The following is a 12,850-nucleotide window of genomic DNA, read 5'->3' as shown; positions in this document are numbered from 1 at the left end:
TAGAGGCTTAAATATTCTTAAACATTATGGGTGAGGGGACAGGAAGAGAAAGTCTTTTCCACGCCCCTCTTTAGGATAAGAGTGTAACGGTGGCCACATAGAAGAAATGAGTTAAATGTAGATACACAAGTATTTCCAGTGGCATCCAAGAGAGGAAGATATTTCTAGTTCATTCTCTTGAGATGTTTATTACTGCTAAGTCACTTCAGTCGTGTTCGACTCTGTGCAACCCCATAGAGGGCAGCCCACCAGGCTCCCCCGTCCCTGGGATTCTCCAGGCAAGAACACTGGAGTGGGTTGCCATTTCCTTCTCTAATGCATGAAAGTGAAAAGTGAAAGTGAAGTCGCTCAGTCGTGTCCGACTCCTAGTGACCCCACGGACTGCAGCCTACCAGGCTCCTCCATCCATGGGATTTTCCAGGCAAGAGTACTGGAGTAGGGTGCCATTGGGGAGTATACATGTGACTCTACTTTCCTGAACTGCTCTTTATACCAGAAAGAAAACCAAGAAGAAGCTGCTTAAATTATGATTGTGTCAAAAAGTCTTCTCCTCTCCAGCCATTTGAGAAAAAGAAAATCTAAATTAAGGTATAGACTAGCAAAGAACTTCAGCTGCTTTTTTTCTTTTTCAGTCTTTTTGTAAATCGAGTAACGCCTGGGAGCCTCAGTTCCCTTCTCTGTAAAAGGAAGAAGCAGGAATAGCTCGGGTCTAACCTCCCATCCGTCTCAGAGTCTATCATTTCCTCTTCGCTTTTGTTTCACTAAGAATATAGGAAAGCGCTTTGCCCGGAACAGCTAACTTTTGGCCCGTGGAGGTGGGCGGTGGTGCGGCAGGTGTGGGTATGCCTGAAAGAGGCCTGCTCCAGGGCCACGGGGAGTTTCCTTTTCTCCTTCGTGTGGACCATGTGGTTTAAGCCTGTGTTTCAGTAATTCCCAGGTTATGCAAGACATTTTGTGCTGAATCACTGCCTTTCGAGGTCTCCTCGTGGGCTTTCTCTCCCCATAGCTAACCAGGGGGCCGCTTGGGGTAAATGTGACCACACCCCGGAGAAGGGGCCGTGTGAGAAGGTTAGAGTCTGACCTTAGCATTCCACACTCTGAATTTGCTGACCTTTGTCCCCCATTACAATAATCGGGGAGTTGCTTTGTTTCCAAAACCTGAACGCATCTTACACTCAGGTATTATTTGTAACTAACTACTCACCCTATCAGAGAAGGCAATGGCACCCCACTCCAGCACTCTTGCCTGGAAAATCCCATGGACTGAGGAGCCTGGTGGGCTTGCAGTCCATGGGGTCGCTAAGAGTCCGACACGACTGAGCGACTTCACTTTCACTTTTCACTTTCCTGCCTTGGAGAAGGAAATGGCAACCCACTCCAATGTTCTTGCCTGGAGAATCCCAGGGACGGGGGAGCCTGGTGGGCTGCCGTCTATGAGGTCGCACAGAGTCGGACATGACAGAAGCAACTTAGCAGCAGTAGCAGCAGCACTCACCCTATGTCTCTCTGCCGAAACCCAAAAATCCTTGTCTGATAACAAGCAGGACACGTACCACCTTCAGGACTATGCCTGGTGGCTCCTCCCCTCCATTCCCCCTCACCGTCCCGTAAAATGGAGTCTTTCCCCTTGAATCCCAACCCTGCATCTGGGCTCTGCGACTGTGAAGACACTTTCCAGATGCCCTCCCTGTTTTTATGGATCTTCCTGCACTTCCTAGAATTCCTCCCAGCCTGCTTTGTTCACCTGTCACCTGCCCCATTTCAGCTTTAAGCTTCCATCTTCCTGACAGCCTTCTTGCTGGCTGCGAGCCTGAAACTGCTTAATACCTGGGCCTTATCATATGTTCTCTGGGTCCCCTGTTCCTCCTGCCTCAATATTTTCTCCAATCCCTGAGCAGAAAGGATGAATTTCCTCCTTTTGTATCATTTCTTTTTTGTTCACACACACTGGGAATCATGTATAGATGGAGCCAGATTTTATTACCTTTTTAATATCTGGTGTATGGAGTTCTCCAGGCCAGAATACTGGAGTAGGTAGCTGTTCCCTTCTCCGGGGGATCTTCCCAACCCAGGGATGGAACCCAGGTCTCCTGCATTGCAGGTGGATTCTTTACCAGCTGAGCCACAAGGGAAGCCCAATATCTGGTGTTTAACCCAAGAATTGCCATGCAGGGCATGCTCGATAAACACAGGCAGAATGAATGGAGCGATGTCCCAGGCGCACTGCTCTGCTCAGTCCGCTGCAGTGAACACGGCCATGCTGTGTCATGTCCTCAGGTCGGCATCTCCTCCTTTCCTTGCGTGTTTCTGTTTATATCACTCACTCACCAAAAACCCTGGTATCTCCACCGAGTCTCCTTCCAAAACTTCCCTTTTATCTTGCGTGCTGAAACTTCTGTTTACCTCTCCAGAAATGGTCAGCTAGCCGTGTGGGAGCTTATCTTTCTCCAGGCAAACCAAAGAAATACACAGGCCAAGCATAATCAGAACTAAATGAAGGAGACACCCTGACCCCCACCAAGTGATGGTCCAGTGGTTAGGACTCTGGACTCCCAATCCAGAGGTCACACGTTCGATCCTTGGTCAGGAAACCAGATCCCGCATGCCACAACTAAGACCCGATATAATCGAAGAAATAAATAAACTTTAAAAAAGCTAAATGGAGAGAGAGATTTCAGTCAATCATCCTCCAGTGCGTGAGACCTGAATAAATGGCATTGGCATGGTGCAGGTAGAGAAAAGCTTTCTGTCACTGTAAACTTCCAAGGATTGCAATCATTATGAGCAAGTTCTCCACAGCACACAGCGCGGGAACAGCTGCATAAATAATGAACATTAAAAACATTGCCTTCCCCACCCTTCAACTAGAATTTATCAGAAGTGAAGTGGGCTAAAGAGGTAAAAAAAAAAATATTCATTGCCAATCAGGCGGCACTTCACAGACATAATTTGATAATGAGAGTCAGATGTCAGCCCCCTCTCTTCCAAGCCCTCTGATTTTTTCTTCCCTGTCTTGCAGAGTTAAGGCACAGACGTGAGGGTGACCCGGTCCGTACCCCTGGCCTCTCCCACCTTGTCTTCTCCTCCTTGTTCTCTGACCTGTCCCTCTCCAGGCATGCTGCCCTCTGGGCGGTTCCTCGCGTGTTCTGATGCCCTCCTGGCCTCAGGGCCTTGACACACGCTGCTCCTTCAATCCAGACGCTCTTTGTATTAGTTTCCAAGCCTGCTATAATAAAGCACCCATGACTGGGTGACTTCAAAACAACAGGAATATGTTGCCTCACAGTGCTGGAGGCAGGAAGTCTGAAATCGAGGAGTCCATGGGGCCATGCTCTGAGGGTTAGGGGTGTCCTCTCTGGCCCCTCCTAGCGCCTGGTGTCTGCCAGCACTCCTTGGCTTTCTCTCACTTCAGCCACATGGCCATTTTCTCCCCGTGTGTCTTCAGGATGTCTTCCCTCTGTGCCCATCTGTCTCTCTACCCAAATTTCCTCTTGATGTAAGGACACAGGTCATATTGGATTAAGACCCATTCTAAAGTGAAAGTGAAAGTCATTCAGTCGTGTCTGACTCTTTGCAACTGGTCCATGGAATTCTCCAGGCCAGCATACTGGAGTGGGTAGCCTTTCCCTTCTCCAGGGGATCTTCCCAACCCAGGGATCGAATGCAGGTCTCCCGCATTGTGGGCAGATTCTTTACCCGCTGAGCCACAAGGGAAGCCCAAGAATACTGGAGTGGGTAGCCTATCCCTTCTCCAGGGGACCCTCCCTACTCAGGAATTGAATCAGGGTCTCCTGCATTGCAGGTGGATTCTTTACCAACTGAGCTGTGAGGGAAGCCCGCATAAGACCTCCTTTTAAACTGATTACCTCTACAAAGACCTTATTTCCAAGCAAGTTCACAGACTGAGTTACTCGGCTCTAGGACTTCAGCGTATCTTTCGGCGGAGGCACACAGTTCATCCCGTAGCAGTCTTCTCCCCGGCATCCCCGTGACCTACACTTTCACCCCTGTGTTTATCACCATGTGTTACTGCGCCCCCTTCCCCACTGTCACTTCCTGTCCCTCTTCCATGTTTTATGTTTCTCCCAGATTCCATGCCACCCATCTCACCTGCTATTTATCCTCCTTATTAATCTTGTTTTTGTCTGCCTCACTAAATACATCACCAGCTCCACGAAGGCAGTGATTTCACCTACTTGAGTCACTACTGTTTTCCAGTGCCTGAAACGGCACTTGACACATGGTACGCACTCAGTAAATGTTCGTTGAATACATCATCTTTAACCCTCATAGCAGTCTTGAAGTTATCAGAATGATGCTTACCCTCTATTTCATAAATGAGGCAACTGATGCTTGAAAAGATTAGGTCCCTTGCTCAAGATAATATACCTAATGAGTTTTGGAACTGGTATCCAAACAAGGTCAAATTGACCCTAAAACTTATGCTCTAGCCATTACCCTGTGCTGCCCAGGGCAGAAGGAAAGACTTCTTGCAGATGTGTGGAGAATTCTGCAGCTGCTGAAAATACTGCTTTTTTTTTCCTCCAGATAAAACAGCACTTGAAAAACATCATCAAAATGTAAATCTTCAAGTCTAGGTAAGTGGTCTGGCTCAGCTCACAATGTCACTCAGACGACTGCAACATTAGAATACATTTTGTGTATCTCCGGAATGGAAAAAAAAAAAAAAATCCAATTAAGCAAACTACTCTTTGGCTCAGGTGATGGTTTTATTTCTCTGGGCAGATTAGAAAACCAAGAAGCATATGCAATCTGAGTTCCCAGACATCTGGAAGATAGGTATGTATTGCAGCTTTAAAATTTTAGGCACAGGGGCTTCCAAACCAAAGTGAAACTTGAATGTCAAATTAACAGATGCTGTGGTTATAGCCCCCAAACCCTCACTTAACCAGCAAACACATGTACTGCCTTTCCACAGGCAAAGAAAGTTAAACACTGATCTCACTAAATCAAGCCCCAAACCTGCCAGTGAAGCAAAGGAAGTTGTTTCTATTTGAATTATCCAGATTGGCTGTCAGCATGGATCACGTCCACTGGATAATTGCTCATCTTTCCTCCTTGCTCTGCTTGCAAAGCCATAGTCTAGGAATCACTGTTCAGTGGAAATCACCCACTGCTGACATGTTCCTGTCACAGCAATGATCCTGTAATCAGTCAAGAACATTAACTGGAACTGATGGTCACATGAAGCTGTGTCCACCATCATCAAGCCTGGGGCTAATCATGGGTGCTGGGACAGAAAGAGATTGTCAAGCTGGACACAGGACAAGTTTACCATATAGAGGCTGATGGTATTTGGATAATAAAAATTAAAAAAAAATTAAGAAGGGGAACCCAGGTGCCAGAATTTAGCATAATGATCCAACTAAGTTAAAAAAAAAAAAGAAAAAAGAATACCATTTCTGGCCTTGGAACTGTAAACAAAAATGCTTCGGGCTAGCTGAACGTGTTGATCAGGGTTTGGCAGTTATGCGAGTTTGGTTATTTGTTTGTTGCCTCTTTAAGTCTGGCTTCGTGGGGACGTCCTTGGTGACAGTGAATTGCATGCTGCAAACACTGCCTCACGGGAAAAGCTGATTCTCATACCCTAACCTACACCCCATGGAAAGGAAGATCCTTGGTCTCTGCCATGGAGACCTTTTAACCTACAGAAGTCGCAAGTCTCCAAGGACAGCTGCAAATCTTGTTTTGCACAGCAGATGGAATTTAAGAAAAGGGAAGACAAGCTGCTGCCTGGCAGGCTTTGGGCCATTCTGGTGCCAGCACTGACCTCTCATTGGTTCCACTAGCAACGGACCATCACTTTTCTTCCTGACATGCTCCTCCTTAAGCTCCTCCAGGGACTCTGGCCTTGATATTAGTCATATTTCCCAATTCTGTGTGAAATTGGTCAGAGGCCAAAAATGACTTTTAGTGTGGCGGGTGTTAAATTTTGCTTTATAGCCCTCACTTTGCACCTCCCTAGCTTGGGTAGGCCTTAGAGATTACCGTACATTTTAGTTCAGTTTCATCATTCCCATATATTGCAGTTCCAGGGAATATTGCTTTCTTAAGCCCACAAACTTTTATTACTCTATCCAAAGATGAGGATAAAGTTTCAAAATTTATTGCCCAACCTGCTTCTGTGAAATACACCCACATCCACGAGCACGAAGCTGAACGCACCAATTTGCCAGACAGGCACGAACCAGTCAATCACCACCTGTGAATATGCAAGCAATTGACGTGTCGCTGTCGCGAAGATGCAGATGGTTGTGCGTGGATGCATATTACAACCTCCTTTTAACCATTTTTGAGACAAGCACTGTATCATAGATCAAACATTTGGACTTGCATCTCTATTCACAAAGGAGTTCCCTCCTGTTGCCTTTAATGGATAGAAATGTTTCAGATCTCTAAGATGTTGAAAACACTGGTAAGATGGAACCAAATAAAGCATCACTGTTACAAAACTTGCAGCAATTTCTTCTACGTGCAAGGCATATGAAATCATATAGAAAAGACATGATATTCACTAAAACGTTTTTTTTCAAAACATCTGTGTTGGATTTAGACCAACACTCTCCCAGTCAACAAACAGGTTTTCCAGTGACTCACTCTGTAGGTGCGAACACTATCTTCTAAGTAAAAATCTTTAAAAGCAACATTCAAATTCCATTCAGAGCGTTAAGGAGAGGACTTATGAAAGACACGCAAATTACTAGCTAAAATAGTATCCAAGATAACAGAACACATCACTTATGGGAATGTGTTATCTGAACACATGTTAATGTGAGTATGTGAACACATCACTTATGGGACTTCATAAGAATTTTGTATTGTTTTTATATTGTTTAAAATACATGCTCGGTCCAAGCAACAGTTCTGTATTAATACTCTATTTAGAATACACTTGCTTTCCAGGTGGCACTGGTGGTAAAGTGTCACTGTGATGGGGACTGCACCATCTGCAGTCCCCATCTGCCTACCCATGCAGGAAATGCAGGAGACACGGGTTCGATCCCTGGGTCGGGAAGATCCCCTGGAGGAGGGCATGGCAACCCACTCCAGTATTCTTGCCTGGAGAACCCCATGGACAGAGGAGCCTGGAGGGCTACTGTCTGTAGGGTCACACAGAACTGGACATGACTGAAGCGACTTAGCACAGCAGCGAACACACTTGACCCTCTAAAGAGTGCGAGGAGGGAAGAGACTGAGAGGTACTCAGTGAAACAGGTGGGCTTGGGTAGCTGCTCTGGCTTTTCTATTTTCTTTCTTAGCCCTGGGGTGGTGAGGAGGAGTTTGGTCACATCTAAATAGAGGTCTGGCCTTTGTCCTTGGTTCCTAACAACAGTGCTTATTATTTATGATGTCCCCTAAACACACTCCTGAGAGTTTATCTCACAGAATGACTCAGGGTGGGCTGCTCATCCCTGATACTCTCAGGGTGGGGACTGGCTGTGCCAGAAAGGCTGAAAGTATCGTTAGAGGGCAGAGGCTTTTGGTCTTGAGGTATCAGTTTATCTAGAGACTGAGATCAACCACAGGGACAACCAACCAATCATGACTGTAATGAAGGCTCAGTAAAACTCTGTACACCAAGCTTGAGTGGACTTCATCTTGAGGATGGTGGAACAGCGGGTTTAGAACCCTCCTAGATGCTATCCTATGAGTCTCCTCCTTTGGTCGGTCTTAATTTGTATCTTTTTCCTATAATAATCATGGATCAGTTCATTTCAGTTGCTCAATTGTGTCTGACTCTTTGCAACCCCATGGACTTCAGCACGACAAGCTTCCCTGTCCATCACCAACTCCCAGAGTTTACTCAAACTCATGTCCATTGCATTGGTAATGCCATCCAACCATCTCACCCTCTGTCGTCCCCTTCTCCTCCTGCCTTAAATCTTTCCCAGCATCAGGATCTTTTCCAATGAGTTGGTTCTTCACATCAGGTGGCCAGAGTATTGGAATTTCAGGTTCATCATCAGTCCTTCCAATGAACATTCAAGACTGATTTCCTTTACGATGGACTGGTTGGACCTCCCTGCAGTCCAAGGGACTTTCAAGAGTCTTCTCCAACACCACAGTTCAAAAGCATTAATTCTTTGGTGTTCAGCTTTCTTTATAGCCCATCTCTCACATCCATACATGACTACTGGAAAAACCATAGCTTAGACTAGACAGACCTTTGTTGTTAAAGTAATGTCTGCTTTTTAATATGCTGTCTAGTTCTGTCATAGTTTTTCTTCCAAGGAGCAAGTGTCTTTTAATTTCATGGCTGCAGTCACCATCTGCAGTGATTTTGGAGCCCCCCAAAATAAAGTCTCTCACTGTTTCCATTGTTTCCCCATCTATTTGCTATGAAGTGATGGGACCGGATGCCGTGATCTTAGTTTTCCAAATGTTGAGTTTTAAGTCAACTTTTTCACTCTCATCTTTCACTTTCATCAAAAGGCTCTTTAGTTCTTTGCTTTCTGCCCTAAGGGTGTTGTCATCTGCATATCTGAGGTTATTGATATTTCTCCCGGCAATCTTGATCCCAGCTTGTGCTTCATCCAGCCCAGTGTTTCTTATGATGTACTCTGCATATAAGTTAAATAAGCAAGGTGACAATATACAGCCTTGACATACTCCTTTCCCCATTTGGAACCAGTCTGTTGTTCCATGTCCAGTTCTAACTGTTGCTTCTTTCAGTTCAGTCCAGTCGCTCAGTCGTGTCCGACTCTTTTCGACCCCATGAATCGCAGCATGCCAGGCCTCTCTGTCCCTCACCAACTCCCGGAGTTCACTCAGACTCACGTCCATCGAGTCAGTGATGCCATCCAGCCATCTCATCCTCTGTCGTCCCCTTCTCCTCCTGCCCCCAATCCTTCCCAGCATCAGAGTCTTTTCCAGTGAGTCAACTCCTCGCATGAGGAGGCCAAAGTACTGGAGTTTCAGCTTCAGCATCATTCCTTCCAGAGAAATCCCAGGGCTGATCTCCTTCAGGATGGACTGGTTGGATCTCCTTGCAGTCCAAGGGACTCTCAAGAGTCTTCTCCAACACCACAGTTCAAAAGCATCAATTCTTCAGCGCTCAGCCTTCTTCACAGTCCAACTCTCACATCCATACATGACCACAGGAAAAACCATAGCCTTGACTAGACGGACCTTTGTTGGCAAAGTAATATCTCTGCTTTTGAATATGCTATCTAGGCTGGTCATAACTTTCCTTCTAAGAAGTAAACGTCTTTTAATTTCATGGCTGCAGTCACCATCTGCAGTGATTTTGGAGCCCCCCAAAATAAAGTCTGACACTGTTTCCACTGTTTCCCCATCTATTTCCCATGAAGTGATGGAACCGGATGCCATGATCTTCGTTTTCTGAATGTTGAGCTTTAGGCCAACTTTTTCACTCTCCACCTTCATTTTCATCAAGAGGCTGTTTAGTTCCTCTTCACTTTCTGCCATAAGGGTGATGTCATCTGCATATCTGAGGTTATTGATATTTCTCCCGGCAATCTTGATCCCAGCTTGTGCTTCTTCCAGCCCAGCGTTTCTCATGATGTACTCTGCGTATAAGTTAAATAAGCAAGGTGACAATATACAGCCTTGACGAACTCCTTTTCCTATTTGGAACCATTCTGTTGTTCCATGTCCAGTTCTAACTGTTGCTTCCTGACCTGCATACAAATTTCTCAAGAGGCAGATCAGGTGGTCTGGTATTCCCATCTCTTTCAGAATTTTCCACAGTTTATTGTGATCCACACAGTCAAAGGCTTTGGCATAGTCAATAAAGCAGAAATAGATGTTTTTCTGGAACTCTCTTGCTTTTTTGATGATCCAGCGGATGTTGGCAATTTGATCTCTGGTCCCTCTGACTTTTCTAAAACCAGCTTGAACATCAGGAAGTTCACGGTTCACATATTGTGAGTATAATAGTTTTTAATGAATTCTGTGAGTCTTTCTAGTGAGTTTTTTAACTTGCTGCTGCTGCTGCTAAGTCGCTTCAATCGTGTCCGACTCTGTGCGACCCCATAGACGGCAGCCCATCAGGCTTCCCCGTCCCTGGGATTCTCCAGGCAAGAACACCAGAGTGGGTTGCCATTTCCTTCTCTGATGCATGAAAGTGAAAAGTGAAAGTGAAGTCGCTCAGTCGTGTCCGACTCTTAGCGACCCCATGGACTGCAGCCTACCAGGCTCCTCTGTCCATGGGATTTTCCAGGCAACAGTACTGGAGTGGGGTGCCATTGTCTTCTCCGGTTTTTGAACTTAAGGGTATGTACATAATTATTTTTATATCTGTTTCTCTGTTCCTAGTTCCTGCTAACATTTGGCCTTTGATCTGAGCTTATGACACAGAACTCTTAAATCCCTTGGAGTTTCCTGGGTGACAGGACCATCTTTTGTTCCAATGAGCCAGCTCTTGGTGGGCTTCTGGATGAGGGCTGGTCACTAGAAATGTGAAACCATGTTTAGAAGCTTGGGACTTCTGGCCCAACTTCCCATCCTCTAGAGAGCAGAAGGAGGCTGAAAAAGTAGTTAATAACCAATCATGGCTACATGCTGAAGCTGCCATAAAAAATAAATCCCCGAACTACAGAACACAGAGAGCCTGGGAGTTGATGAACACTTCTGTATGCTAGGTGGGTGTTTTAACCAAACTCCACAGGGACAGAAGCTCCTCTACTCAGGAGTTTTCCAGACCTTCCCCAATGTATCTGTTTATCAGACACTTCAATTGTGTCTTTTAACATTTTCTTTGTAATAAACTGGCAGTAGTAAGTAAGGATCTTCCCTGTGGCTCAAATGGTAAAGAATCTGCCTGCAATGCAGGAGACCTGGGTTCGATCCTTGGGTCAGGAAGATCCTCTGGAGAAGGGAATGGCAATCCACTCCAGTATTCTTGCCTGGAGAACCCCACGGATAGAGGAGCCTGACGGGCTACAGTTCCTGGGGTCACAAAGAGTCGGACACAACTGAGTGACTAACCCACCACTAACCAGTAAGTAAACTCTCTTCCTGGGTTCTAAGCAAAGCTTGAGCAAATTATTGACCCCAAGAAGGGGACCATGGGAAACTTTGATTTGCAGCCCCATCAGATGGAAGTGGTGGGTAACCTGGGGACCTACTATTTGCAACTGACATCTAATACGGGGAGCAGTCTTGTGGGACTAAGCCCTTAACTTATGGAATCAGAATTGAACTGAATTGTAGGGCATCCAACTAGTGGCAGAGACTTGATTAGTATGGGGAAAAAAAATTCTACAAATCTGGTAACAGAAGTGTTGAGGGTGAGAGTCGAGGAAACAGTGAGTGTTTTCCTTGACACAGTGATTTGGGGAAACTCCTGAAGCTGTAGTTGGTGTCAGAAATTTGGAGCAGACCTGGCGGTCTGCAGGACTGATGCCTTAACCTCAGAGCTTGCTTATTTCCTGGGCACCCCTCCACATCTGATGTCCAGCCTTCAGCCAGACTAACAAGACCTATTCAAGAGATGTTATTTGGGGACTGTGATGAAGATCATTCCTCAGGTTCATAGAAGACGTGCCCCTGCACTTGAATTTGGTGGGATAGAGCTAAAGAAAAAATGCTATGGTCTCTCTCTCTCTCTTTTTCTTTTTTTGCATTTTCTTACCCAAGGCCCAGGTAGTAAAGGAGTAGCCAAGCCCTGATTGGGTCAAAGGAGTAGGGAGGAGAAACACGGGCGGATGGAGTAGGTGACAGAAAGGGAAAGACAGGAAGGTGGGGAGAAAGGTGCGTGCAGCCCTGTGCGGAGTGATCCTTATGCTGCCCAAACATCCATCAGCCAGAGAGATTTCAGCTTCTCACAGCCTCACCACGCTCTCCATAATCCATGTGCTAAGACACCCACTAATTACACAACAGATGATTTACTTTTCATAATATTTTCTCTAAAATATTTCAGAGGGCCATATTGACGGAGGTGGTTCTCAGCCTCTGTGTTGGAGGTAGAAACAGAAATTACGTATCGCTTTGGGGGCAGATATGGATATGAAGTCTAGTAAAAACCAAATCACTTGTGGGCCTATTCTCTTTTTTGTACACACGTTTTGGAGAATAAAGTATCAGCAGAAATTCCTCATCACTAGCAGCAAAAAATTCTAAGGAGAAGTGAGCAAATAGGAAATGAAATGATGTGAGGAAACCAATGAGGGGCAATGATGTTTTTTAAATTAAAAACTGAAATATATACCTGCTGAAAAGGGGAAATTAAACAAACACAGCATGATGGAGGGTAATATAAGAAAAATATTTCACCCAGAAAAATGTTCAGGATGATATCAAGGGTTCCTCTGAAATTGATAAAAATCCTTTTCCTTCATTTCTTCTCTCTCCCTGAGAAACTGTACCTTTTCATTAGAAGTCAGCCATGTGAAGGAATCATTGATAGCTGCAATATTTCATCTTGTATTTTTTAATCAGTCACTGCAATGCGTGTGCAGCTCATAAACTGTGTTGTGGTTTCTAGGAACTTTCTCGATGGCTCGGCGCTGCTGTTCCGTAGCTGGGCACCAGGGGCAGTGATGATCCTGGGAGAGCAAGGTGAACTGCCAAGAGGGAGCTGGCTTCAGCTCAGTTCAGTTGCTCAGTCCAGTTGCTCAGTCGTATCCGACTCTTTGCAACCCCATGAATCGCAGCATGCCAGGCCTCCCTGTCCATCACCAACTCCCAGAGCTGGGTTGGTCACCCACTGATGGTGAAGGGAAACAGACAACTGTTGACGTGGTTAGAGACTGTGTAAACATTTATCAAGGTTGCTTCATTTTTACGTTTTGTTTCCACAGTGAAAATTATGAACTATACTGTATAATTGTAAACTACGCTCATAATCTCATAAGGCCTGATC

This window comes from Bos indicus x Bos taurus, chromosome 16 (genome assembly GCF_003369695.1).
Source record: "Bos indicus x Bos taurus breed Angus x Brahman F1 hybrid chromosome 16, Bos_hybrid_MaternalHap_v2.0, whole genome shotgun sequence".
Lineage (NCBI taxonomy): Eukaryota > Metazoa > Chordata > Mammalia > Artiodactyla > Bovidae > Bos > Bos indicus x Bos taurus.
Note: the sequence above shows the minus strand (reverse complement) of the source record.